Source organism: Bos javanicus, chromosome 21 (genome assembly GCF_032452875.1).
Source record: "Bos javanicus breed banteng chromosome 21, ARS-OSU_banteng_1.0, whole genome shotgun sequence".
Classification (NCBI taxonomy): domain Eukaryota; kingdom Metazoa; phylum Chordata; class Mammalia; order Artiodactyla; family Bovidae; genus Bos; species Bos javanicus.
In genome coordinates this window covers 15,625,460-15,652,502 of record NC_083888.1, presented here as the reverse complement: position 1 = coordinate 15,652,502, position 27,043 = coordinate 15,625,460, and the positions used below count along the sequence as shown (strand labels likewise).

Sequence of the window (27,043 nt, the reverse complement as noted above, 5' to 3'; positions counted from 1 at the left end):
CGCTGCATAAAGCACACTCAGTAAAGGACATGGAAAGCATTTTGCAGCTGGTGAGAAGCGTGGTCCCTGCCCTGTAATTTAAAAAAAAAAAAAAGAAAGAAAGAAATTAAGAATAAGATAAGGCTCTTCATTATCACTTTTATAATTAAAATATGTAATAGTATGAAGACTTTTCCCCTGAAAAAGATATCCAGTACCACCACTTTATTTTTTAAAAACCTTTAATTTTATATTGGAGTATAGAGATCCACGGAGAAGGCAATGGCACCCCACTCCAGTACTCTTGCTTGGAAAATCCCATGGATGGAGGAGCCTGGTAGGCTGTAGTCCATGGGGTCGCTAAGAGTCAGACACGACTGAGCGACTTCCCTTTCACTTTTCACTTTCATGCATTGGAGAAGGAAATGGCAACCCACTCCAGTGTTTTTGCCTGGAGAATCCCTGGGACAGGGGAGCCTGGTGGGCTTCCGTCTATGGGGTCACACAGAGTCGGACACGACTGAAGCGACTTAGCAGCAGCATAGAGATCCAACCAATCCATTCTAAAGGAGATCAGCCCTGGGATTTCTTTGGAACGAATGATGCTAAAGCTGAAACTCCAGTACTTTGGCCACCTCATGCGAAGAGTTGACTCATTGGAAAAGACTCTGATGCTGGGAGGGATTGGGGGCAGGAGGAGAAGGGGACCAGAGGATGAGATGGCTGGATGGCATCACTGACTCGATGGACGTGAGTCTGAGTGAACCCCGGGAGTTGGTGATGGACAGGGAGGCCTGGTGTGCTGCGATTCATGGGGTCGCAAAGAGTCGGACACGACTGAGCTACTGAATTGAACTGAACTGATAGCCAGTTAACAATTTTGTGATAGTTTCAGGTGGACAGCAAAGGGACTCAGCCATACATAAGCATGGATCCATTCTCCTCCAAGCCCCCCTCCTATGGAGGCTGCCACATAGCATTGAGCAGAGTTCCCTGTGCTACACAGTAGGCCCTTGTTGATTATCCATTGTAAATATAGCAGCCTCAGTACCACTTTAATGCAATGTTGTCTGAGAGGTCTTAACCAGAGTCGTCAGGCAAGAAGAAGTTTAGGTACCAGATATAAGCATTGACGGACTTCCATGGTGGTCCCATGGTAAAGAATCCGCCTGCCAATGCAGGAGACACAGGTTTGATCCCTGGTCGGGAAGATCCCCTGGAATAGGAAATGGCAACTCATTCCAGTATTCTTGCCTGGAAAATTCCATGCACAGCGAAACCTGGCGAGCTGTACCCATGGGGTCGCAAAGAGTCCACACGACCGAGGAGGCATGCACTATCCGAGGATTCACCTTCCCAGGAATTCAAGTCGTGCCCTCCGAAGCGTCTTAGTTTGGGGCTGGTGAAAGGGAGTGTGGAGTGCATAGCGCCCCCTGGTGCCGGGCGCGGTGGAGAGCGCGAAAGAGATGCCAGTCATCAGTAGGGGATGAAACTCGAAACTCGAGGAATAAGAAGTTTAGCGTGTATTGGTCTGCAAATCCAGAGAGCCTGGGTCCCCAGCTGGGTCCCCTGCCCATCAAGCTATCCCAAACACTCCGTCTTGAATCAGAAGGGGATTTAGAAGCGAGAAGAGGTGGCCGCCGCCAATACCTTTAATGCCCAAGCCGGGAAGAAAGCGGGTTAGGATCTGATCCCGCTGAGTAGAGGACCCAGGAGCCTCCCGCCTTGGGTGCTCGGTGTGGCGGGGGCGCGCTGCGCGCTGCGGCGGCGCGGGCGCCGTGATGCAGGTGTGACACCCGCGGACTCCTGCCTCCGCCGGGATCGCCCCAGCGCCGCGTTCTCCCGAGCAGCCGGCCGGGCCACCCGGACTGACCCCGCTCCGCCCGCACCCGGGGGCGGCCTCGTGCGGATTTCCCACCCAGGTAGGGGACGGCATTGCTCGCTCCGGTGCGTGCAGACCCGGCCGGGGGCGCGGAGCCCGCGCGACCCTGGGGGCTCCCAGGCTCGCCTGCTTGGGCTGAAACGTACACGCTGGTACCTCTGAATGTTGTTTATAGTAAATGGCACAAAAGACAGGGGAGAGTCTTGGAAAGCTGGCGCAGAAAAGCAAGCACTTGCCTGCTGCGCGGGGTTGCGCGCCTCTTTGAAGCGGGCATCCCCCAAGGGCTGTTTTTAAATCCTGTTTGAACTGTTAGCGCCATACATAGTTTTGCAACTTAGGCTATTGACGTTGATAACTCCCTTTCCATAAGCTTCCTAGTCACCCCTTTTAGTTTCGGTTCTTTGCAATTAGATGGATGTGTGTGTGTGTGTGTGTGTGTGTGGTGAATGATGTTGTTGTTGGTTTGTTCTTAAAGGACAGATCGAAACCAGGCTTTCACCTGGTACCTCTGGGTTGGGGTTTGTGAGTGTGTATTTGTGTGTGTGGAGGGCACCCTCCGCGGGCGTGGGAGCCGTTTCTTAGGGACGCGGAGAGGATTTGTTTATAGATGGATTTTAGCGCAAGGAAAAGAACATGATTTGTTCTGCAGGGATGGGTGAGCGGGTGCGTTTAGCCAGGGAGGAGCGAGGCACTGCCGTTTCCTCCGCAGACGGGTGTTAGATATATCTGCTGTCCAGGTTTCAGCCCGGCTGCTGAAACACGATCCTTAAACCAGAAATCACAGATGCAGACTAGCTCCTTTTAAAGGTAACTTAACCTCGGTGTCTGGGGCTCTGGTAAGAGCAGAACGGTAGGGTGGGGTGGGGTGCGTGCTCATTTTTTAAAAAGCTTGTTCAGAAGCAAATGTGGGTGGTTTTGAGGTTCAGGGAGTGGCAGGTGAAGGATGGGAAATAGATACCTATAGGGGAGAATTAGACTTCCTAGCCAGCTCAGTGATCCTTCTGGTCTACCCTGGTCTCTTCTGTTTCTGCTTCTTGCCCTTTCCAGAAGAGGTCACTTACCCTGCTTGCTCCAGTGGGTGCAGCAAGCACAGCACAGGCTCGCTCTGCATCTTTCTTGAGTCAGCAAATACTGGTCGAGCACCTAGTTATGTGTCAGAGGCTGGATTAACCCTGAGGGGTGCAGAGAGGATGAAAACAAAGTCTATTTCCCCAGAAGCTCACATCTGGTGGAGAAGAAACACCTGTAATAATGAGGTATGATAAGTTCAGCAATGTAGATGTGGAAAGAGTGGTGGGAGCAGGAAGAGAGGAATTAATGTGGCAGTGATTTTTTTTTTTAAACGAAGCTCTCCTAGGTGAGATGTTACATGAATTTCAGTAGAAACGGGGTCCCTCTCTTGGTCCTTTGGTCTGTGAGTAACCCCCATCAGTCTCCCCATCATCAGCATCAAGGTTACTATACGTGCAGAGCTCTGTAAGTTACAGCAGGGTTGGCGTTTGCAGTATGTGACCAGATACTAGTAGACACAGACACAAAATGACAACCAAGAGAAAAGAGTGTCCAGCACAGGAGGTCAGGCTTTTTGTTTCTTTAATGGATTGTTTCCCCAAGTTCTAGAACCAGGAAGATTTGGGAGCAGTACATCACAAAGGCAAGGATTCTGGATAGTTCTGAGGGATTCTCAGAGCAGATGAACTTCTGCCTTCATCTCCTTTGGGTCCCTGACCTGTCTGTGCTTGTCCCAGCTCAGATCAAAAGGAAAGCTCTGAACCTGGATGTCTCTAAATGGATGGAATAAAGGAAATCTAAAGCTATTCCAACCAATGTGCTCTGGGAAATAAAAATCCAATCTGACGGATTTTTTTTCCTGGAAAAATCTATGGTGGGTGATAGAAAAATGGTAGAATGAAGAGCTCTTGTGCTATACATGTTGCCAGAGATGCGTCTTACGTGCGTCTTGTAACCTAAAGCATCACTGAGGTATTTAAAAAGCAGATTGGCACGCGTCAAGGACCGTGGGTTTTGATACTCAAACAGACCTAGGTAAGTGTCTTGTGCAGGTTTCTTAGCCTCGCTTTGAGCTTTGGGTTCCTGAGCTGTAACATGGAGATAACAGTGGAATTCTTATAATATAATTACATCATAAGTGCTTAAAAATATGTTTATTGGGAAATGATCATCATATATAAGTTGCTTGACACAAAGTAGGTGCTTAAGAAATGGCAGTTCATTCATTGAGTACCTACTATGTGTCAAGAATTGCTCTATGTGTAGGGATACGGAATTGAATTAAATGAAGTCCCTCAAGGAGCTTACCTTGTGTGTGTGTGTGTATATGTGTGTGTGTGTGTGTATGTAAGATAGCAGACAAATAAATAACAAGATAATGATGCATTATAGTGGAGAGAAATAAAGCAGAGTAAGAGGAATGGGGAGTCTTGCCAGAGGGCGCGGTGAGGATTGTTATTGTTTAATATAGCTTGGTCAGGGAACGCTTTGCTGATGAGTGACATTTGACTGGACCCCTGGGAAAGTGAGGAGCGGGCCAGGCAGATGTCTGAGGAAGAGCATTCTGGGCAGTGTAGCAGCACCTGCAAAACCCTGAAGCAGGAGGGAGGTGTGTTCATACGAAAACCCAGAAAGAAGTCCAGTGAGGCTGCGGGTGAGTGAGCGAGGGGAGCAGCAGTAGGATTTGAGGCCAGAGGGGTAAGCCGGCAGGGTCACTGGGGTATTGCCTCTCATGATTTCTATTTGTTGCGAAGATTAATATCCTGAGCACTTGTGGAAAGAATTGGCTGACATCTTACACTCGATGTTTAGAAGAAGGCTCGTTGGGAGACATAGGTTCCTAGGTCACTCAGCCTGAGCAAATGCAACCAGCAGAGGCATAAATCTTTCCAAGGTGATGAGAAGCGCAGTGCAAAACAGTGTTTAGCAGTCTTTCATCCATATCAAGGACTGTTTTAGGGCTTCTATTGAACATTTCCTTCGCAATGAAAGAAAGGGCCACCTTTACTGAATAGTCCTGCAGGTATTGTCCCTGCTAGTTTTTAGTCTGTATTCTTGGAGGATGAAAGTAGTTTCTATGGCTATGGAAAGATGTTAGAATCAACTGGAAATACATTGACTGTTGGTGTACCGTGGGATGCATGTACATGATATTATATGGTGCACTTATTTGAGACTTCCATCTTGTAGGCTGAATATGACGAAGATCACAATTTGCTGCTCCACCCCTCTGGGACATCGTTCCTCTACAGCAGGGGTCCCCTACCTCTGGGATCTAATGCCTGATGATCTGAGATGGAGCTGATGTAATAGTAATAGGAATAAAGTGCGCAATGAATGTAATGCGTTTGAGTCATCCTGAAACTATCTCCCCTGTCTGGTCCATACAAAAATTGTCTTCCACGAAACTGGTTCCTGGTGCCAAAAAGATTGGGGACTGCTGCTTTAAAGAGCATGGTTTTGGCAGACTTATTGTTACCAAAGAGAAGAGTGTGAGGGGAGGGAGGACAGATCAATTAGGAGTTTGGGATTAAAATACACACATTGGGCTTCCCAGGTGGCGTTAATGGTAAAGAATCCATCTGTAAGGCAGGAGGTGCAGGAGACGCGAGTTTTATCCCTGAGTTGGGAAGATCCCTTGGAGGAGGGCACAGCACCCCACTCCAGTATTCTTGCCTGGAGAATCCCATGGGCAAAGGAGCCTGGTGTGCTGCAGTCCATGGGGCTGCAAAGAGGTGGACATGACTGAGCAACTGAGCACACACACACACTATTGCATATAAAATAGATAAACAACAAGGACCTACTGCATAGCACAGGGAACTGCATTCAGTATCTTGTAATAACCTATAATGCAAAAGAATATATACACGTATTTATGTATTATATGTGTCTGATAGAATCACTTTGCTGTACACTTGAAATCAACTGGACCCAATTACAAAAAATAAAGAGCATGGTTTTGGGGATTTGAGAGCTTCCCCCTCATGGCTGACCCTAGTGCTGTGGGACTGTTGCAGTGTGTTTCGTGGATAGAAATGGGGTTGGATGCCTGAGAAGCTGGTCAAAGTTTCTGTGAAACAGGATTTGACAAGGTTGGGTCCTGGCTGGGTGGCTGGCTGGGTGTCCCCCAAGTCACCCCTTTAGAAGGTGACTTTCACCTCTGTGGATTTTTCTCCATCCGAGGTCTTGCTGCTTCAGAAAGCCACTTACATTGCAGTGACCTTGCTCACCCCAGACCGAATTTGCAGTGGCTGGGACCCTGTGTGGCATGGCAGGGTGTCTTCTTCTTGCTGATCCCCTTGGTGACAACCACATCACAAGGAGAAGCTTTCCTGATGAGCACATATTCAGAGCAGAGCAGCTGAGATGCCTCCCCTGGGGGCTGATCACATACATTAGGGCTGACCTTACCAAGGGAACTATAGGACAAATCTCCCCGCAACTTAGCGGCTTAAGACAGCAACCATTTCTCATTTTCTCACGTGTTTACGGGCTGGCCAGGCAGTTCTTTAGGTCTGAGTGGGCTTGATTCATCTCAGCTGGGTTTGTTCATGTTTTTTTTGTCTGCTGTTGGAGTGGCTGAGAGCTGGCTGCTTGAGGGTGGCCTTACCTGGGGGAACTTGGCTCTGCTCCGGGTAGTACCACATTTTCCAACAGGCTAGCCCAACATGTTCACATAGTATCCCTGGAATCCAAGGGAGAGTGGAAACTTGCCTGACCTCTTGAGGTCTAAGCTTATACTTGGCACACTGTTGTTTCATCTTTGTCTGTTGACAAAAGTGAGTCACAAGGCCAGCCAGAGTGAAGGTGTAAAGAGTCTGCCTGCAATGCAGGAGACCAGGGTTCGATCCCTGGGTCAGGAAGATCCCCTGGAGAAGGGAATGGATACTCACTCCAGTATGCTTGCTTGGAGAGTCCCATGGACAGAGGAGCCTGGCGGACTGCAGTCCATGGGGTTGCAAAGGATTGGACATGACTGAGTGACTGAAACTTTCTCTTCAACTCACAAGGCCAGCCCAGAGTGAAGGTGTAGGGACTAGAATATACTTTAAAAAATTATTTACTCATTTGGCTGTACCAGGTCTTAGATACAGCATGTGGGATCTTTGACCTTTTGTTGTGGCATGTAGGGTCTAGTTGCCTGACCAGGGATGGAACCTGGGCCCCCTGCATTGGGAGCGCAGAGTCTTAGCTGCTGAACCACCAGGGAAGTCCCTGGAGTACACTGCTTGATGGGAAGAGCTACGAAGGCACACTGCAAAGAGCATGGATACGGAGGGAGGAGGGGAACTGGAATGTCTTTGCATTCAGTATACCATAGGGACATTAATATTTAAAGTCCCCTTTACTAAGGCTCCTTTTTTCCCAAGTTCTGCTTGAATGGACAATGCCTGAAACTTGCCCTTTTCTTTTTCTCTGTTGTTCTCTGTTTCCATGGCTGATCAGCTTCAGACATATGAATCTTTAGATAGCCATTCATCCACCAAATATTTACTGAGTGTTCCTTACATGCCAGGCATGGGCTTCCCAGGTGGCACAGTGGTAAAGAATCTGCCTGCCAATGCAGGATGCACAAGAGACGCAGGTTCAATCCCTGGGTTGGGAAGATCCCCTGGAGGAGGAAATGGCAACCCATTCCAGTATTCTGTGCCTAGAAAATCCCATGGATAGAGGAGCCTGGCAGGCTACAGTCTATGGGGTCACAAAGAGACAGACATGACTGAGCGACTGAGCACACACACACAAACACGTGCACCAGTCAAGGTAGCAAGGTCCATCCTCATGATGCATTCGTCCTAGCTGGGGAGATGGCATGTAAATAAGTAAATATGTATTATGTGATGAGAGGACATCACGTAAGGAGAGCAGGATGAGGAGTGCCTGGTTGAGTGGATGAGGAGCAGGGTGAAGGAAGGGGTGGGAGTGGTCAGGGTGACATGAAGGAAGAGAGTCAGCCAGATGGATATTTGGGGAAGGACCCTTCTAGGCAGGGAAAGAGACAAGTGTGAAGGCCCCGAGGGAAGAGTGTCCTGGTGTATCCTGGGAACAGAAAGGGCATTCATGTAGAGAGGGTGAGGATGGAGAAGGTGAGATCAGACAAATGGCTGAGAGCTGGGTAATACAAGGTTATCTAGGGCATTGTGTAGACTGTGGCTTTTACTCTGAGCGTGATGGGAAGCCAGTGGAGAATTTTGAGCACTCGCTGACATTATCTGATTTAAGCTTTACAATGATTACCTGAGCTTTAGACCTTAGAATAGACTTTTGGGGTTAAGGGTGAAAACAGGGAGGTGAAGTCAGGAGGCTACTGCAATGATCCAGGCAAGAGGTGATGGTGGTTTGGACCAGGGTAGTTAGTGGTGATGGTGAACAGTTATCAAATTACGGATATATTGCTCTAGGGATTCAAGGATGACTCTACATATTTTGACCTGAGCAGCTAGAAAGAGTGGCCTTTTACTGAAATGGAGAAGGAAGAGTAATGGGGTTTAACTGAACACCCAATGGGAGATGTTAATTTGATAGTTACACGTGTGGGTCTAGAGTTGAAGGAAGAGGTCCTACAAGGAGATATAAGCTTGAGTATCGTTAGCATTCTTAATTTGTCCCTTCCTTGAGCCCAGTCCCTGCTGTACCACCAGTGCCCTGCATATTGCTTGACACATAGTCTGTGCTCAGTGAGTATTTACTGAATGAGTGAATGGAGTCATTCAATCACTGGAGGTGACTGTGGATCTTTGTTTCAGTGGGTCTTGAAGTGTAACTCCCTGAAGTTATTCTTTTTCTTTTCAAGGTCTCATGAGAGCCTTATTGTGGATCCCACGGACTAAAAACAGACTTTAAATGTGAAGGCTCCAATTGCTTATGTCTTATAGAAAACAATGTGTGATGACAAGTAAGAAGGAGAAACAAGTGGAAACCAAAAAATAGCTCATACTTTCAAAAAAGGAGACAAAATCCTGCGGGAGAGGAGGTTGAAATTCAGAGGTGTGATGTTCTTGGGTTATTATTGTACTCCTCTTAATTTAAGATTAAGCAGAAGCAGGAAAGAATCTTGAAAAAGGAAGATGTTTATTTAAATCGATTTTGTGCCAAGTGAAAGAGTGTCACCAGCTTGCTTGAAAAATCCCACATCTACAGCATCTTGTGTAATCTGTTCCTGTTTATAAAAGGAGAGAAATCAGCAATAGTCTTATAGGAAAAGGGGAGGAACAGTTATGGGGTTTAATTGGCGTGACTTTAATTGGAATGACTTCAATCTCAGACTCCAGGTGCTGACCATTTCCTCCCCGTGGTGTGACTGAATATGTGTGAGTGTGAGTTTTGTTTGCAGTGATATTAGAGGGGGTGGGAGTGAGGAAAAAATGTAGTCACTGCAATGGCAAATGGCTTCCTCTGTGTGTGTGTGAGAGAGAGAGAGAGAAAGAGAAAGAGACAGAGAGAGAGAGAGAGCAGGAAAGGGACAACAGTGGGAAGAAAAGAACTAAAACTGAGAAGGAAATATGAGAAAGGGATATCAAGTTGGCCTCCGTTTGTACGTGTGGATACCAAGCTTGACCATGTTGGAGATTGGATGGAGCGGTGGGATTTGGGATCAAACAAAACTTGGTTTGGACTCAATCTTCCTTACTTTCTAGCTGTGTAAACCGTAGCAAGTTATTTAATTTCCCTGAGCCCTGGTTCCTTCAGCTGTAAAATGATGATGGTGCTGATGGTGGTGGTGGTGATGACAGCGGTGATGGTAGTAGTAATAACACCCAAGGGGTCTGCAGTTTCTTTCATGCTCCTGTTCTTGGCAATAAGTTAGTCTAAATACTAATTAAAGAATTACTGAGTGCGCGCTTAGTCATCAGTTGTGTCCGACTCTTTGTGACCTCATGGACTGCAGCCCTCCAGGCTCATCTGTCCATGGGATTCTCCAGGCAAGAGTACTGGAGCGGGTTGCCATTTCCTCCTCCACAGAATCTTCCTGACCCAGGGATCAAACCCATGTCTTCTGTGGCTCCTGCATTGCAGGTGGATTCCTTACCTGCTGATCCATCAGGGCTTCCCAAAGGATCACTATATCTAATGAAAGAACTGGAAATTCTAAGTGTAGAGAGAGTTTAGAACCTGTCATTTAATGTTGCCAGTGCTGATGAGATTATTTGCATGAGGCCCATGGTGTTCAAAATGAGACAGGTGGACAATAATTAGACTTATGAGCTAGAGATTTCTGAGGTGCCTCAAAGGGAAACCAACCTTCCATCCTCTGCAACAGGCCAACCTCCCAGCTCAGCTCTGGCTTGTCTCATACTTTGTTAGAATTCCTTGATCAAAGTTTTTGAGTCATTTGGATTATGGAGGTGCAGAAACTCTCCATCAGATGCCTCTGGGTTTTGCTCCCATAAAATCTGCCCCATGATGTTTTCTACTGGAAAATCTGCTGTTTTTCCTGCTCCAGGTACATAGTAGGCACACAGTACGAGTCTATTTGATTCATGAATGAGTAAATGCTGTTGTGGTTGCTCTGTTGGCTGAGGCTCCTTGGTTTTTCTCTTTGACCTGGACAAGACGTGCCGATGTGAGAGACAGTGCTGAGTTTGCAGCATCTAGTAAGTACTCAGTAGCTAAGGGTTTCCCAGGTGGCGCTCATGGTAAGGAATCCGTCTGCCAATGTAGGAAACATGAAAGATGTGGGTTCAGCCCCCGAGTTGGGGTCGGGAGGATCCCCTGGAGGAAGGCATGGTAACCCACTCCAGTATTCTTGTCTGGAGGATCCCATGGACAGAGGAGCCTGGCGGGCTACAGTCCATGGAGTTGCAAAGAGTCGGACACGATGGAGTGACTAACGTACAACCACAGCAGCAACGGTTTCTCTCTGTCCCACCTCCCTGCTTTTGCTGCCATTCTGGCCTCCTCTGGATCAAGGAGCATCAGGTTTCTCTTGGGGCTCTCAGATGCTTCTGGAGTGAAGACCAAAGCTCCCTTGCTGTCCTGCCCATGGATTACAGTTTACCCACTGTGTCTCCTGGTCCAGTGAAAACCTGCACCGTGGATTCCCTCCTTCAGCCTGTGATCCTATCACATTTCTCTGTTTCTATGGAAGCTCCTGCTCCACGCACTTCCTGTTTCCTTCAGTCTTTAGAGCTTGCTTCTGTCCAGGGCAGCAGTGGGGAGAGTAGCATTAACTTTTTTCTTTTCCCCAAAAGGCAACTGAAAATTCTCCCCTAACCAGAGACTCTGTGTGTGTGTGTATTATCGCTCAGTCGTGTCCGACTCTGCGACCCCATGGACTGTAGCCTGCTAGGCTCCTCAGTCCATGGAATTTTCCAGGCAAGAATATGGAGTGGATTGCCATTCCCTTCTCCAGGGGATCTTCCTGACACAGGGATCGAACCCCAGACTCCCATATTGCAGACAGATTCTTTACCGTCTGAGACACCAGGGAAGCCCAGTGACTCTGTAACCCCTCAGAAATACAATTAAATTGAACTTTTTTAGGAGCTAGAACATATAGGCCATGTCTTCTCTTCCATTCGCACTTTATAGATGGGAAACCTGAGGTCCAGAGCGAGGAAATCACAGATGAAGATACCCTTGGACAAGCGGTGGAACAACCTCATTTCTTTCTCTTCCCGTTCTATGTAGATGCAGGAGAAGGTAATTTGGCCAGACTTCTGGGGCCTTCTTGCATCACAGATGTCCGGGTCTAGCAGTTGGCTGTTCAAGCTGGGAGCTGGGGACCATTAACTGCTTCATACATCAAACCCAGATGATGCATGTGTTGGCAGGAACTCTGGTGCCTAAAAGTCACATAAGCTTAGGGGAGATGTGTGTACTTCACACATGTATTTTCATGGCTCCCCATTACTGAAACCTGCCAATGAACACATGTCTGTCCATCAATACCTCCAAATGTACAAATTTGTTTTAATAAGTATTTCATCGGCAGGTTCCTTTGGCTTCCCTGGTGGCTCGGACAGTAAAGAATCTACCTGCAATGCAGGAGGCCCAGGTTCGATACCTGGGTCTGGAAGATGCCCTGGTAAAGGGAATGGCAACCCACTCCGTTATCCTTGCCTGGAGAAGTCCCTGGACAGAGGAGCCCGAGGGGCTACAGTTCCATCCAGTCAGGAAGAGTCGGACACGATTGAGTGACTTTCACTTTCACGTTTCATAGGCAGTTTCCTTATTGAGCCCAGAACAAGTTCAGGACAATGGAAGGCCTTACTTGGACTAGAGGATCTTAGTGTCTCAGAGCTGAAGGGACTGTAGGATCTAAAGTCCCTACTAGGCAAAGACAGGAGCTGAGTCTGGAGAAGGAAATGACTTGCTTAAGGTCCTATAGTCAGGGAACACTAGAGAGAGGACCAGAGCCCAAGTCAGGCCTGCAGAAGCTAAGTTCATCAGACAGTAGAGAGCAGAGAGACCACGATCACAGCAGCGTTATTTACAAGGTATGGAAGCAACCTAAGTGTCCATCAGCGATGACTGCATAAAGAAGCTGTGGTACATGCATACAATGGAGTACCACTCAGCCTCAGGGACAAACGCAATTTTGCCATTTGCAACAACATGGGTGGACTTGGAGGGTATTCTGCTTGGAGAAATAAGTCAGCCAGAGAGAGGCAAGTACTGCATGGTGTCATTTGTATGTGGAGTCTAAAAAAGAACCCAGCTAGTGAATGTAACAGAAAAGAACCAGACTCACAGATACAGAGAACAAACGAGCGGTCACCAGTCGGGAGAGGGAAGTGGGAAGGGCCAGAGAGGGGTAGGAGATTAAGAGGTACGAACTCCAGGGCATAAAATAAACAAGCTAAAGGGTATGTATTGTGCAGCACAAGGAATATAGCCAATACTTTATAATAACTGTCAATGGAGCATAAGCTTTAAAAATTGTGGATCACTGTGTTGTGCTCCTGAAATTTATATAATCTTGTACACTGCCTGTACCTCAATTAGAAAAATTAAGAAAAAAAAAGAGAGCACAGGAAACGAGGCCCGGGTGCCCTTCACACTGAGAAACCCTCTGCAACATGACGGATGGTTCCCCCAGGCAGTTGAGAGCCTGGGCGGCTCCCCTGCAGCTCCCTCTGAGAAATCCTCTGGGGGTTTCCCCTGCCGGTGACCCAAGCACAGGCCCAGTGAGCGGAGCTCCTGGTCTGCCCGCGGCCCCTGCTCTCCTGCCAGGCACAGGGTCTGACCGTGGCCTCTCGCCTGATCGGGGGCAGCAGATGGTGCGGATCGGAGCCCAGCTGGCACGTGGGCGGCTCTGAGGGAGCAGAAACGGCTTGGCGGGGAGAGGCCTGCACCAGACCAGAGTCCCGGGCGCCCCTAGGACCGGGCTAAAGAGGTCATGGCCATGTCAGGAGCTCCTGACCTTGGCCCTGGAGGGCTGAAGGGACTCAATTCCACTCCTGCGCTCCCCACCCCACCAGGATGAGTGATGAAGGCAGCCCACCCATGGTTGCTTAAATGTCTGTGGGTTACAGGCGGCTGCTTTGAGTATTTTTCAGCAAAGCATAAAAATTAAGCTTGAAGGAAAGGGAAGATCTAGGAAAGCAGAGTAGAGGTGGTAGCTTCAAAACTAAAGTGGTCGCACAGGAACTCTCGCTCGATGTTACGTTGCAGCCTGGATGGGAGGGGAGTTTGGGGGAGGGTGGATACACGTATACCTATGGCTGGGACCCTGTGCTGTCCACCTGAAACTATTACAACACTGTCCATTGGTTATGCTCCAATATAAAACAAAAAGTTAAAAAATGAAAGCAGTAAGAGGATCAGCCCACATGGAGTGGTAAAGAGGTCGATTAGAAAGGGTCAGAGCAGAGGCTTCCCTGGTGGTCCAGTGGCTAGGGGTCCGAGCTCCTACTGCTGGGAGCCGGGGATTTGATCCTTCGTCAGAGAACTAGATCCCACAAGCCGCAACTAAAGAAATCCTGTATGTGGCAACTAAGGCCTGGTGCAGCCAAATAAATAAAAATAGATATTAAAAAAGACAAAAAAAGAGAAACGGTCAGAGCAGCATGGAAACAGGATGGGATGCTGAGCTGAGCTCTCCTTTCACTCTCCACGATGGGTGACTTTGTCTTCATTTGGGGGTCCCAGCCCATCGCTGTGCCAGGCTCCCTGCCTCACATCACGGGGTTGGGGGCCTCCTGTTTCCACAGTGACCAGTGTGGGGGACCAGGTAGAGCTCTCACAGGCCAGGTTATTCCCATCAGTTTTCTCAGATTCATCTGTGTCACTGCCAGGTGGATGTCCTGGGACTCTCAGCCCATTTTCTCCAGGCATGTAAGTTCTCTTCTGGCTTGACCTTCCAATTATTCCTGGATTCTTGAGCTTCTTAGAGAGGGTAGAGAAAACAAAGAGTCCTAGATTCAGTCTCTCCTGGGTTCCCGGCCTGGCCTTGCTTCTTACTCAGTTGAGATCTTAGGTGAGTCATTTAGCAATGCTGGGCCTCAGTTTTCCAATCAGTAAAATGAGAATGATGATGGTTTTACCTAGTCTGTAGAGTCACTGATGGCAGATACTATTAGATGCTGCATCCTCAGTCCAATGACTAGTTGAGGTCCATTTACAGCAGCAGCTGCTGCAGATTGAGCCTGTCACCTCCAGATTTCCTATGCATACCCCAAGATTCCCTGCAGCCTGCTCAGGGCTCTCATTTGCTCCCTCTGCTCTCGCACTGGGGAGACGAGGAAATGCTTAGGACTTGTCCATTTGGGAAATAGAGGGGAAAGTCATGCTGGTGTTATAAGAATCACCTTCAGCATTTGCTCGGCACCTCATATTCCAACAGCAGGTGTCCTCACAATAACCCTCAAATAGGCAGCTTATAAGTCTGTTTTATTTTCTTACAGATAAAGAAATAGAGACAGCAGAGGTTTCATCTTGCAGCAAAGTTAGCTTTGTACTGAGAACCCACATGGATGCATTAGACATGGTTCCTCTAGGAGCTTGTAGTTTGATCATGTGACAGTAATGATGATTATGATGTATATATGATTTCATTTTATTTCATTCTTCCAATCCCTGTGAAGTGAGAGTTTATTGTCTCCATTTTGTCATGGAGTAAACTGAGGTTCAGAGGCGTTAAATAAGTTTCCCAAAGGTTATTGTTGTTGTTCAATCTCTCAGTAGCGTCTAATTCTTTGTGACCCCATGGACTGGAGCACACTAGGCTTCCCTGTCCTTCACCATCTCCTGGAGTTTGCTCAAACTCATGTCCGTTGAGTCGGTGATGCCATCCAACCATCTAATCCTTTGCTGTCCCCTTCTCCTCCTGCCTTCAATCTTTCCCAGCATTGAGGTCTTTTCCAATAAGCTGTCTCTTCACATTAGGTGGCCAAAGTATTGGAAGTTCAGTTTCAGCAGCAGTCCTCCCAGTGAAAATTCAAGGTTGATTTCCATTAGGATTGATGGGTTTGATCTCCGTGCTGTCCAAGAGATTCTAAAGAGTCTTCTCCAACACCACAGTTCAAAAGCATCAATTCTTTGGCACTCAGCCTTCTTTATGGTCCAATTATCACATCCATACATGATTATTGGAAAAACCATAGCTTTGACTATACAGACCTTTGTTGGCAAAGTAATGTTAGCATTGAAAGGGAGAATGGATTCAAATGCAAGGCTGCTTAACCTCAGAACACGTTCTTTGCTGTGTGCCGTGTTCCCTCCCCACAAAGTCCATGAAGGCTGGTTAGGTGCAGCAGTGAGTCTCAATCCACGACCTTGACTCCAGCCTCTCCTGCTCCTGTTGCTACAACCCACAGGCTTCTAAAGGGAGTTTGCAAATATCTGGTTACTTCCTAATGGGCTTAAACCAGGAACTGGATCCAACTGGATTCCCAGCCTCTGAAGCTATTTTCCTACAAAGTCTTATAAGGGCTGCAGTGCCTAGGCTCTGCTGTTGGGAAGCTCATTAATTATGAGACTACAAGGTGAGACGATGATGGCACAGAGATATAAACTGAGTGAACGTTTGTGGGAGCATGGACTATAAGCAATGATTATTGCTGCATAAGGAGAGAAGACTGAGGCCCAGAAAAACTGCTGGACAGGGTGAAGGGGCATTGCTTAACTGGGCCTTGAAGGATGAGTAGGAGTTTTCCAGGAGGGCGCTGGGGAGGAGAATGGTATTCCTGATAGCAGAGATAGTTTGAGAAGAAGCTAGACCTGAGAGTGTTCAGTTGATCTGGGAACAATAAGCAAACTGGTATGGTGAGGTGGTTTTGGCTGGCAGTTGAGGACGGGCAAAGGGGCTGGTGGAAGGTGGCATGGACACACACTGGAACCTCTTGGGGTTTTTCTGTTTTAACTTTTGTTGGAGTATAATTGGTTAACAATGTTTTGTTAGTTCCTCTTGGGAGTTTAAATGTTATTAGGAGCGCAGAGGAAGAAAACCCCCTCAAAATCCACTAACATACTCAGAAAAGCGGACTGTTGTCTGGGCTCCTTGAAATGGTCCTTTGAATGTCGAGATAATTACTGTCCTTTGCTTCATCCACAAGGCCTGGCCGTGTGTGAACTGTGTGGATCATAAGGCTGATATAGTCTCCATCACAGACATCCATCCAATTAGAGAAACAACAGCAGTGGAAACTGTGATTGATGTCTTGGAGATCTTCAGTGTACAGAAAGATCCAAGATAGCGTGGAAAATATTTAAGAACTATAAAGAAGTCCTAGACCATAGTTGCCCAGAACAAACAGAGCAGAAAGTTCTGTTTTCTGGCTTTAGAGTAGAGGAGAGAGCTGCAAGGGGACCAAGAGGACCAGCAATCTCTTTATTAAACCTGCTTCCTACTCTTCCTGGGCACATAGACTCCAGCTCCCAGCCTCTTTTGCAAGTGAGTGTGGCCACGTGACAGGTCTGTTGATGTGATGAGAATGGATGTGATGGGTACTGGGGTTCCCAGGGCCGGCCAGTGAACTTCCATATGCCCACTTCCAAGCTCTTTTCCCATCCACTGGCTGGCCCTGCTTGGCACTGTCTCATGCCAGAAATAAGCTCTGCCTATGTTAAACCACTGACATTTTTGGAGTTTGTTATAGCAGTTAGCCTACTTTCACCAATACAAAGCCTGAAATTTTAATTAGTAATTCCTCATAAGCTTATGGGAACACATCACTGAGGATCAAGAAGAGCATTTCTTGGTAACATAAAGATGAAAAAGCTACCTCTGGGCTGACTGCTGGGGTGCCTGTTTCATGTGAGCTTCTTTTGTTTTAATTTTAAAATTTATTGTATTCCTATTTATTAACATATATTTTAATATTTAAACTTACTGGGCCTTAGAAAGCACCCCTACGAACAAAGCTAGTGGAGATGATGGAATTCCAGTTGAGTTATTTCAAATCCTGGAAGATGATGCTGTGAAAGTGTTGCACTCAATATGCCAGCAAATTTGGAAAACTCAGCAGTGGCCACAGGACTGGAAAAGGTCAGTTTTCATTCCAATCCCAAAGAAAGGCAACGCCAAAGAATGTTCAAACTACTGCACAATTGCACTCATCTCACATGCTAGTAAAGTAATGCTCAAAATTCTCCAAGCCAGGCTTCAGCAATATATGAACCGTGAACTTCCAGATGTTCAAGCTGGTTTTAGAAAAGGCAGAGGAACCAGAGATCAAATTGCCAACATCCGCTGGATCATGGAAAAAGCAAGAGAGTTCCAGAAAAACATCTATTTCTGCTTTATTGACTATGCCAAAGCCTTTGACTGTGTGGATCACAATAAACTGTGGAAAATTCTGAAAGAGATGGGAATACCAGATCACCTTACCTGCCTCCTGAGAAACCTATATGCAGGTCAGGAAGCAACAGTTAGAACTGGACATGGAACAACAGACTGGTTCCAAATAGGAAAGGGAGTACGTCAAGGCTGTATATTGTCACCCTGCTTATTTAACTTATATGCAGAGTACATCATGAGAAACGCTGGGCGGGAAGAAGCACAGGCTAGAATCAAGATTGCTGGGATATCAATAATCTCAGATATGCAGATGACACCACCCTTATGGCAGAAAGTGAAGAGGAACTAAAAAGCCTCTTGATGAAAGTGAAAGAGGAGAGTGAAAAAGTTAGCTTAAAGCTCAACATTCAGAAAACGAAGATCATGGCATCTGGTCCCATCACTTCATGGGAAATAGATGGAGAAACAGTGGAAACAGTGTCAGACTTTATTTTTTGGGGCTCCAAAATCACTGCAGATGGTGATTGCAGGCATGAAATTAAAAGACACTTACTCCTTGGAAGGAAAGTTATGACCAACCTAGACAGCATATTCAAAAGTAAGAGACATTACTTTGCCAACAAAGGTCCGTCTAGTCAAGGCTATGGTTTTTCCAGTGGTCATGTATGGATGTGAGAGTTGGACTGTGAAGAAAGCTGAGCACTGAAGAATTGATGCTTTTGAACTGTGGTGTTGGAGAAGACTCTTGAGAGTCCCTTGGACTGCAAGATCCAATCAGTCCATTCTAAAGGAGATCAGTCCTGGGTGTTCTTTGGAAAGACTGATGCTGAGGCTGAAACTCCAATACTTTGGCCACCTCATGCGAAGAGTTGATTCATTGGAAAAGACTCTGATGCTGGGAGGGATTGGGAGCAGGAGGAGAAGGGGACAACAGAGGATGAGATGGCTGAATGGCATCACCGACTCAATGGATGTGAGTTTGAGTGAACTCCGGGAGTTGGTGATGGACAGGGAGGCCTGGTGTGCTGCAATTCATGGGGTCGCAAAGAGTCGGACATGACTGAGCGACTGATCTGAACTGAAAATAGTTATACTGCACAGTATTTTAAAAAGTCTAATAATTTTATATAGGCAGAATCACTGTATGATTCAGCAATTCCACTCCTGGGCATATATCCAACAAAACTGCAATTCAAAAAAAATATATGCACCCCATGTTCATAGCAACACTATTCATAATAGCCAAGACATAGAAGCAACTGGACAGGGACAATTTAAATGTCCCTGGACAGATGAATGGATAGAGAAGATGTGGTATGTATCTTATGTGTGTGTGTGTGTGTACACAATAGAATAGTACTCACCCATTAAAAAGAATGAAATAATGCCATTTGCAGCAACATGGATGTAACTAGAGATTATCATACTAAGTTGTTGTCATGGTTCAGTCACTAAGTTGTATCTGACTCTTTGCCACCCCATGGACTGCAGCACGCCAGGCTTCCCTGTCCTTCAGTATCTCCTGGAGTTTGCTCAAACTCATGTCCATTGAGTCAGTGATGCCATCCAATCATCTTATCCTCTGTTGCCCACCTTCTCTTTTTGCTTTCAATCTTTCCCAGCATCAGGGTCTTTTCCAGTGAGTCAACTCTTCGCATGAGGTGGCCAAAGTATTGGAGCTTCAGCTTTAGGATCAGTCCTTCCAATGAATATTCAGGATTGAGTTCCTTTAGGATTGACTGGTTTAATCTCCTTGCTGTCCAAGGGACTCTCAAGAGTCTTCACCAGCACCCAATTTGAAAGCATCAATTCTTTGGCACTCAGCCTTCTTTATGGTCCAGCTCTCACATCCATACATGACTACTGGAAAAACCATAGCTTTGACTAGATGGACCTTTGTCGGCAAAGTGATGTCTCTGATTTTAAATACGGTCTAGGTTTGTCATAGCGTTTCTTCCAAAGAACAAGTTATCTTTTAATTTCACGGCTGCAGTCACCATGTGCCATGATTTTGGAGCCCAGGAAAATAAAATCTGTCACTGTTTCTACTTTTTCCCCATCTACTTGCCACAAAGTGATGGGACTGGATGCCATGATCTTAGTTTTTTGAATGTTGAGTTTTAAGCCAGCTTTTTCACTCTCCTCTTTCATCCTCATCAAGAGGCTCTTTAGGAAGTCAGAAAAAGAAAGACAGATACCATATGATGTCAGTTATATGTGGAATCTAACTGTGACACACATGATCCTATCTATGAAACAGAATCATGGACAGAGAACAGACTGAGGGTTCCCAAGGGGAGGGGGTTGGGGGAGAGTGGAATGGGAAACGGGGGTTGGCACATGTAAGCTTTTATATTTAGGATATAAGCAACTAGGAGGTTCTTAAATGCAGGAAAGGGCGCAGGGTTAAATAGCCAGTGTTTCCTCTGATGACTCTTCCATGAGCCTATGCAGTCTGAAAAGACTAAAGTTCAATATTTTCCCTTTCCTCCCACATTGTTTCTGACTTCTATAAAATGATGAGGATATCTTGTAACATTTGATATCATTAAAAATAATAATAATTTTTTATACTGAAAACCAGGGAAGTTCTTGCCACATAAATTACATAAATAATTAAGAGTGTTGGATCTCTGTGTATTATGCAATGTGGTTGAACATCTTACTGAGAACAGTGCTGGGTGAGTGAGGAAAGCTTCTAGGAAAAAAGCTCCATCTTTGGTGACATGTGCCTGATGACCATGGAGCATATATGCCTCAGATAAGGCTGACTTCTCCAGGTATGTTGATCATCTGTATCCTAGATTATAGCTAGGACCATCCACTGAAACTTGAAGTACTTAACCGGTAGATTTGGCCTTTTGGCCCCTGATGCTATAGTGTAGAAATCCAAAGGGCTTGATGAAAGGTGTGACCAGATGCTTACTGGCCAGTGTGTTCTCAAAGGCTGGTGTTCTGAGGTTGTAGAAGGTGGTTGGGGCCCAAATGTAGCACATTAAAAATTTGATTCTTGCTCAAAAGTACACTTCGCAGTTGTATTTCTATTTCGTAGTTTTTATCTTCTAGGATCCCACTGATCTATTATTCTAGTATGAAGTGGTGGGCTTCTAGATTGGCCACAATTCATTCACCACTTTCCCCTGGTGAATGCTATCAGAATATTACAGTGAACACTGGTGGAGCTGGGGAGCTCACATTCTACACAGAGGATTTACCTCGGGAAAAAAGTGATAACCCCATTCACTTTGCTAGTGATTGGCTCAAAAGTGTGACTCAGTTCTGGCTAATGAGAAACGAGAATAAGTTAACAAAGCAGTGTCTGGGAAAGGTTTTTTTGTTCCTAAAGTGGAAAAAAAAAACCCACGGAAAACACAGTCCTTTTTCTTTCTCTGGACGTTGTCACATGTACATTTTACACCTGAAATTGTGGCAGCCATCTGGCTACCGCTTGAGGCTGAAACCAGCATGAGAGATGGCAGAGCAGAGATGTGGAAGGAGCCTGGGCTCCGGATGATATGTCATGGTTTTAGTGAATCAGCTCCTTCTGGAATCCTTCCTTCTGGATTTTCTGCTTAAGCCAGTTTCTGTTTCATTGTGACAAAATAATTTTTTATGTGGAAAATACTGTTGGCTGCCTCTTCAGTATTTTTTGTCCTTTTCTTCATTACCATGAGAACCTCACTTTTTTTTTTCTTCTTTTTTCCCCCAGAGAGGAAAGGGCAATATACTCAGCCAAAAATGTTTTCTCTTCAGATTTCTTTTCAGCTAGAGATGACTCTAATTCTAGCTACTGAGATACAGATGAAAAGGTCTGAGTGGGGCCTTGGGGAAACCTTTTTAATAAGAATAGGTTTTTTCTACCTTCTAAATTGTCTATCATATTTAGAATGATAGTTAATATGTGCTGAATTATGGAGTAGTTCATCTAGATATATTATTGAGCAGATGCTCTTTAGAATTTAAATTTTACCATATGTAAAATCGATGGTGGTGGTGGTTGAGTGGACTGTAGCCCGTCAGGCTCCTCTGTCCATGGGATTTTCCAGGCAAGAATACTGGAGTGGGTTGCCATTTCCTTCTCCAGGGGATCTTCCTGACCCATGAATCGAACCCGGGTCTCCCACATTGCAGGCAGATTCTTTACAAAATTGATAAAAATCGATAAAATTGATAGCTGGTGGGAATTCGTTGTATGATGCAGGGAGCTCAAAGCCGGTGCTCTGTGACAACCTAGAGGGGTGGGAGAGGGTGGGAAGAGGGAGGGAGGTTCAAGAAGGGCTCGTATGCATGCCTGTAGCTGATTCATGTTGGGGTATGGCAGAAACCAAAACAATGTTGTAAAGAAATTATCCTCCAATTAAAAATGAGTTTAAAAAAAGTAAAAAAGTAAGAGACACGTATCGTGTACTAACACACACATATGGAACCTAGACAGATAGCGCTGCTGAGCCTGTTTGCAGGGCAGCAGTGGAGGAGACACATGCTTAGAGCAGGCTTGTGGGCAGCAGAGGGAGGAGAGGGTGGGGGGAGTTGAGAGGGCAGCCCTGAGACGCATCCCAAGCCACGTGTAAAACAGACAGCCAGTGGGGGTTCGCTGTAGGATGCAGGGAGCAGGAAAAAAAAGGTGACTTCAAGCTTTGCAAAAAAACTCCAACAAATTAAAATATGGCTTTGTCGCCACTGTTTAGTTTCGATATCTGTGCCGTTTATACTCAACTTGAGGTCCTTTTTCTTTTTTGAAAGAGTTTTTAAAAATTTGTTTTTTGTTAACAAATTACCAAACAATGGTAGTCTATTTTCTGGTGTTGCTCAGTAATGCACCATATGTATTTATTTATCTATTTTTCTCTTTACCTTTTGATTCCCTTCACCCATTTCTCCAATTCCTTCTGTCCTTGGAAGGAAGGAGGACTGTTCTCTGTATTTATGAGCATATTTGTTTATTTGTTTAGTAGATTTCACGTATAAGAGAGAGCTTACAGTATTTTTCTTTTTTTGACTTACTTCACTTAGCATAATGCCCTTAAGGTTGTCACAAATGGCATAGTTTAATTCTTTTTTTATGGAGGAATAATATTCTATTCTTTATCCATTCGTCTGTTGATGGACATTAGGTTGCTTTTTTATCTTGACTATTGTAAATAATGCTGCAATGAACATGGTGGGTACATATATCTTTTTGAGTTAGTGTTTTCATTTCCTTCAAATAAATCCCTAGAAGTGGAACTGCTGGATCATATGGTAATTCTATTTTTCAGATTTTGAGGAACCTATAGCACGTTTTCCATAGTGGCTGTGCCAATTTACGTTCTCACCAACAGTGTACAAAGGATCTCTTTTCTCCACAATCCTCATCAACACTTGTTCTTTCTTATCTTTTTCATAACAGCCATTCTAACAGGCATGAGGTGACAGCTCATTGTAGTTTTGATTTGCATTTCCCTCGTGATTAGTGATATTGAGCATCTTTTCATGTGACTATTGGTGGTTTTCTTTGGAAAAAAGCATGGTGTAAGGTAGTGGCCAAGTTTCTTTTCTATGTGGCTGTCCAGTTTTCCTGATGTCATTTATTAAGAGACTTTCCTTTCCGCGGTGTATATTCTTGACTCTTTTGTTGTAAATCAATGGACCATTTCTGCATAGGTTTATCTCTGGGCTCTTTATTCTGTTCCATTGATCTATGTGTCTGATGTTTTTGCCAACACCAAAAATATACTGACAATGCTATAGTTTCGTGGTATAGGAAAATGCCTTCATCTTTGTTCTTCTCTCAAGATTACTTTGGCCTTTTGAACTTTTTGGTGTGGTTTCATACAAATTTTAGGATTGTTTGTTCTATTTCTTTGAAAAATTCTGTTGGAATTTTGATAGGGATTGCATTGAAGTTACAGATTGCTTTGGTCAGTACAGACATTGAATACTGATTTTTCTAATCTGTGAGCACAGCGTTTCTTTCCATTTATTTGTGTTTTCTTCAGTTTCTTTTGTTAATATCGTGTGGTTTTCAGGATACAGGTATTTCACCTTCTTGGTTAAATATATTCCTAGGTATTTATTCTTTCTGATGCAACTGTCAATGGGATTATTTTCATTTACAAATGATGTTATTATTTTGAAACATATTTCATTTTTTAGAGCAGTTATAAGTTGACAGGAAAATTGAGAGGAAGATACAGAGATTTCTCATCCCTCTGCTCCCAAACATGCACAATCTCTACTGTTATAGGATCCCCACCAAAGTGGTACATTTGTTACCACTGATAAACCTACACTGACCCATCACGATCTCTCAAAGTCTGTACTTTACCTTAGGGTTCATTCTTGGCATTTCCCATTCTGTGTGCCATAGCATGTTAAAGCCAAGCAGCTTGGTTTGATACTTATAGGTTATATAACCTTGGACAAATAGTTTAACTTTTCAAAGCCTCAGTTTCTTCATCTGTAAAATGATCATAGTAATATCTACTTTCAGCGGTTATTGGGGTGCATTTATTGAGGAGATAGTGCTTTGCAGACCACATGGCACTCCGTAGGCGTTTTCCCTCTGGACTGAAAGCTCCCTGGGAGCCAGCACTGTTTCATCTTAAACCCCTAAAGCTCTGGTGTCTACCAGTCCCTGGCAGATGAAGTGCTCAATGGTTAGTTACTTAGCAAACTTGGAGTACCTTTAAAAAAATAATTAATTAGTTTTTGTCTGGCTGTGTCTTCATTCCTGCACGAGAGCTTGCTCTGGTTGTGGTGAGCGGGGCTCTGCTCTCTAGTTGCAGAGCCTCTCATTTCAGTGGCTTCTCTTGTCGCAGAGCATGGGCTCTAACGCTTAGGGCCTTCAGTAGTTGTGGCTCACGGGCTTAGTTGCTCCCCAGCATGTGGGATCTTCCTAGATCGGGGATTACACCTGTGTGTTCCCTCCATTGTCCGGTGGATTCTTAACCACTGGACCACCAGGGAAGTCCCAAACTTGGAATACCTTAAACCAACCTGTGCATTTCAAAGGAGAAATGCTGTAACCCTGGATTGGAGAATTGAGAAGGGTGATGGAGGAACATGGAGAGGGTCTACCACCTTGGCCTTGGGGTGCTGAAGGGTTAATAATCAGCTCACCAGAGGGCTAGAGAACAGGAATTTGCAAGAGAAGGTGGGGGTGCTTTCTGTTTCTAATGTGTGTGCATGAGATTGCTCTATATTTGGATGATGGCTTTCTCATCTGAGGGTTAATCCTCTTTGTCCGAGTCATCCAGCCTGGGGATTAACTGCTTTAAACTCCAAGCCTCACTGTCCCTGACAATGTGAGTTTTGTGTTGTCAAGAACTGGGGCTTTCAGGGGTCAGTTTTTATTGAGCCAGCACACAAGGCTCCTTTGTGATCACTAAATCCTGACCCCTTAATACTATGGAGAGACTGAGCCCCCTTTAGGGGAGGTAACATTATTTCCTGTGGCAGATTTATGATCAGAGCCCCTGTTTCCAGCCTGGAGTTCTCTCTTCTGCTCTGTGCTAGTGTTTAATGAAGGTTTCAGGAGAAGGGGCTTAGCTGAAAGAGCGAAACAATGGAATAAAGTGCTGGAGTCCTGATGTAAATTCCATGTTGTGTTCTGGGAAATCTCCAGTATGTCTGGGAAAAGTCTAGCTGGCTCCTTTGGTAATAGGTGGTCTATTTGGAAACACTTCCAAGGGTCTTGAGTCCCCCACCACTTTTGACTTTGAGTGCCCAGCTCCTGATTCCTTTTCTGGGATCAAAAAAATCTGGCTGACCCCACTGGGGTCACATCCCTGTCCTGGAGACCACTCTTTGAGTCCCACATGGTGTGAGGGAAGAGGAGTTCCTCAAAGGCAAATTGAGGATTTGTTACCAAAAGAAGGGGAATTGGTTATTGGTCATGGAAACCCTGGTGTCTGCCACAGATAGTGAGCTGACTTCTCTTGCTTAAATAAAGATTATAAAGTATTAGTTTTGTTGAGGTGTCTCAAAGACATTAAAGTCTGGCTATGTCTTCATCTTTCCTTTTTTTCTAAGGGGTTCTGAGTCTACTCTTTGTAAAAATTATTTATTTATTTGGCTGAATTGGGTCTTAGTTGTGGTTCACAGGGTCTTCCTTGTGTCACGCGGGATCTTTCCTTTGCAGCACCCAAAACTCTAGCTGTGGCATGGGGTCTTTAGCTGTTTCATAGCATGAGGGATATTAGTTCCCTGACCAGGAATTGAACCTCTGTCCCCTGTGTTGCAAGGCAGATTCTTAACTGCTGGACCACCAGGGAAGTCCCATGCTTTCCCTATTCTTGCATTTTAAGAATTAGAATATGAAAAATTCAAAGGTAGCTTCCCCTCCATCCCTGAAATCCCCTTTACATCTATATTCAACAAATATTGATTGACTGCCCACCATTCTAGGCATCGGGGTTAGTGGTGTGCAAGGAAGACTCGATCCTTGTCCTCTGAATTACTGGCTTGTCTGTAACTTGAAGACCTGTAAGCCCCAATGCTGGCCATCAGGGGTACTAACTTTGGTTAAAAAAGGGAGTGAGTCATTGAATCACACTGATGAGTTATTCTGCCAAAGAATGTGACTTCACATTCTCCCTGCACGCAGAACATCCTGAAAATTGGAAGAGACAAAAAAATCCATCTTGGGACCAAACGTCTTGCTACTCTGTTCCCCTGATATGGGGAGAGTGGGTGGCTTTGACTTGTGCTGCTTCTGTTTGCAGGCTGTGAACAAGAACTGGCACTCCAGCCTGATTTGTTGTTGTGTGGCGGTGTTTGAACACTGGACAGCATATTGCTTTGCTATTATCAGGTTACTTGTATAAGCCTAGCAGCTGGCAATTGTGTAATTGTTTTTAAAAGAAAAAGCCAGAGATATTTGCTTAGAGAGAATTTCTAAAAAGGTAGAGAATGAGACGTGCAGTGCAATCCCATGCAGAACAATCCCAGCAGTTGGATGACTGCTCTTCACAAAGGCAGGATTGTTCCTTGGTTAGAATTCCCCATGGGACTTCTCCTCCTCAAAGTTCAGGGATGGGTCATGCATTCTGGAAGGGAAGCCTGTCTCATTTTCTCTGCACGCACTGACAGAGCTGGAAAAGTTGCCTTGGCTCTTGGGATCTAGTCAATCTTATTCTGAGAGTCTTGCAGCTCTGAGTCCAAAGTTAGTCCCAGAATACAGACCCTGGAGAGCATAGAGCTGCACTTTTCTCTTCCTGTTTCATGTTCCCACTGTGATCGGATGACTGGATTTGAAGCTTGTCTCCTTCACTTACTAATTGTGCTTAAATGCTCTGTGCCTCAATTTTCTTATCTATAGGATAAAGATAATATTAATAGGGTTCTGTCTCATACAGTTGTGAAGAGAAAGAAATTAAGTGAGGTACTACAGGGCTCAAGACTTCCCAGGTGGCTCAGTGGTAAAGAATCTGTCTGCGACTGCAGGAGACTCAGGACGGGGGTTTGATCTCTGGGTTGGGAAGATCCCCTGGACTAGGAAATGG

The 27,043-nt window shown here is 45.4% G+C and overlaps 1 protein-coding gene across 4 annotated transcripts in view; it reads left to right on the top strand.

Moving 5' to 3' along the window:
• The window catches only part of SV2B (synaptic vesicle glycoprotein 2B), a 258,548-nt gene that overhangs the window by 7,321 nt on the left and 224,184 nt on the right, over positions 1-27,043 (top strand). Inside the window, exon 1 of one of the 4 annotated variants that reach the window (XM_061394313.1) lies at positions 1,212-1,901. The exons of 1 other annotated variant lie outside the window; for it this stretch is intronic. The gene's annotated coding sequence lies outside the window, so the exon portion shown is untranslated. Of the gene's footprint in view, positions 1-1,211; positions 1,902-2,195; positions 2,669-27,043 lie in introns of those variants that run through there. 2 more of the 4 variants (XM_061394308.1, XM_061394310.1) reach the window with 2 other exon arrangements.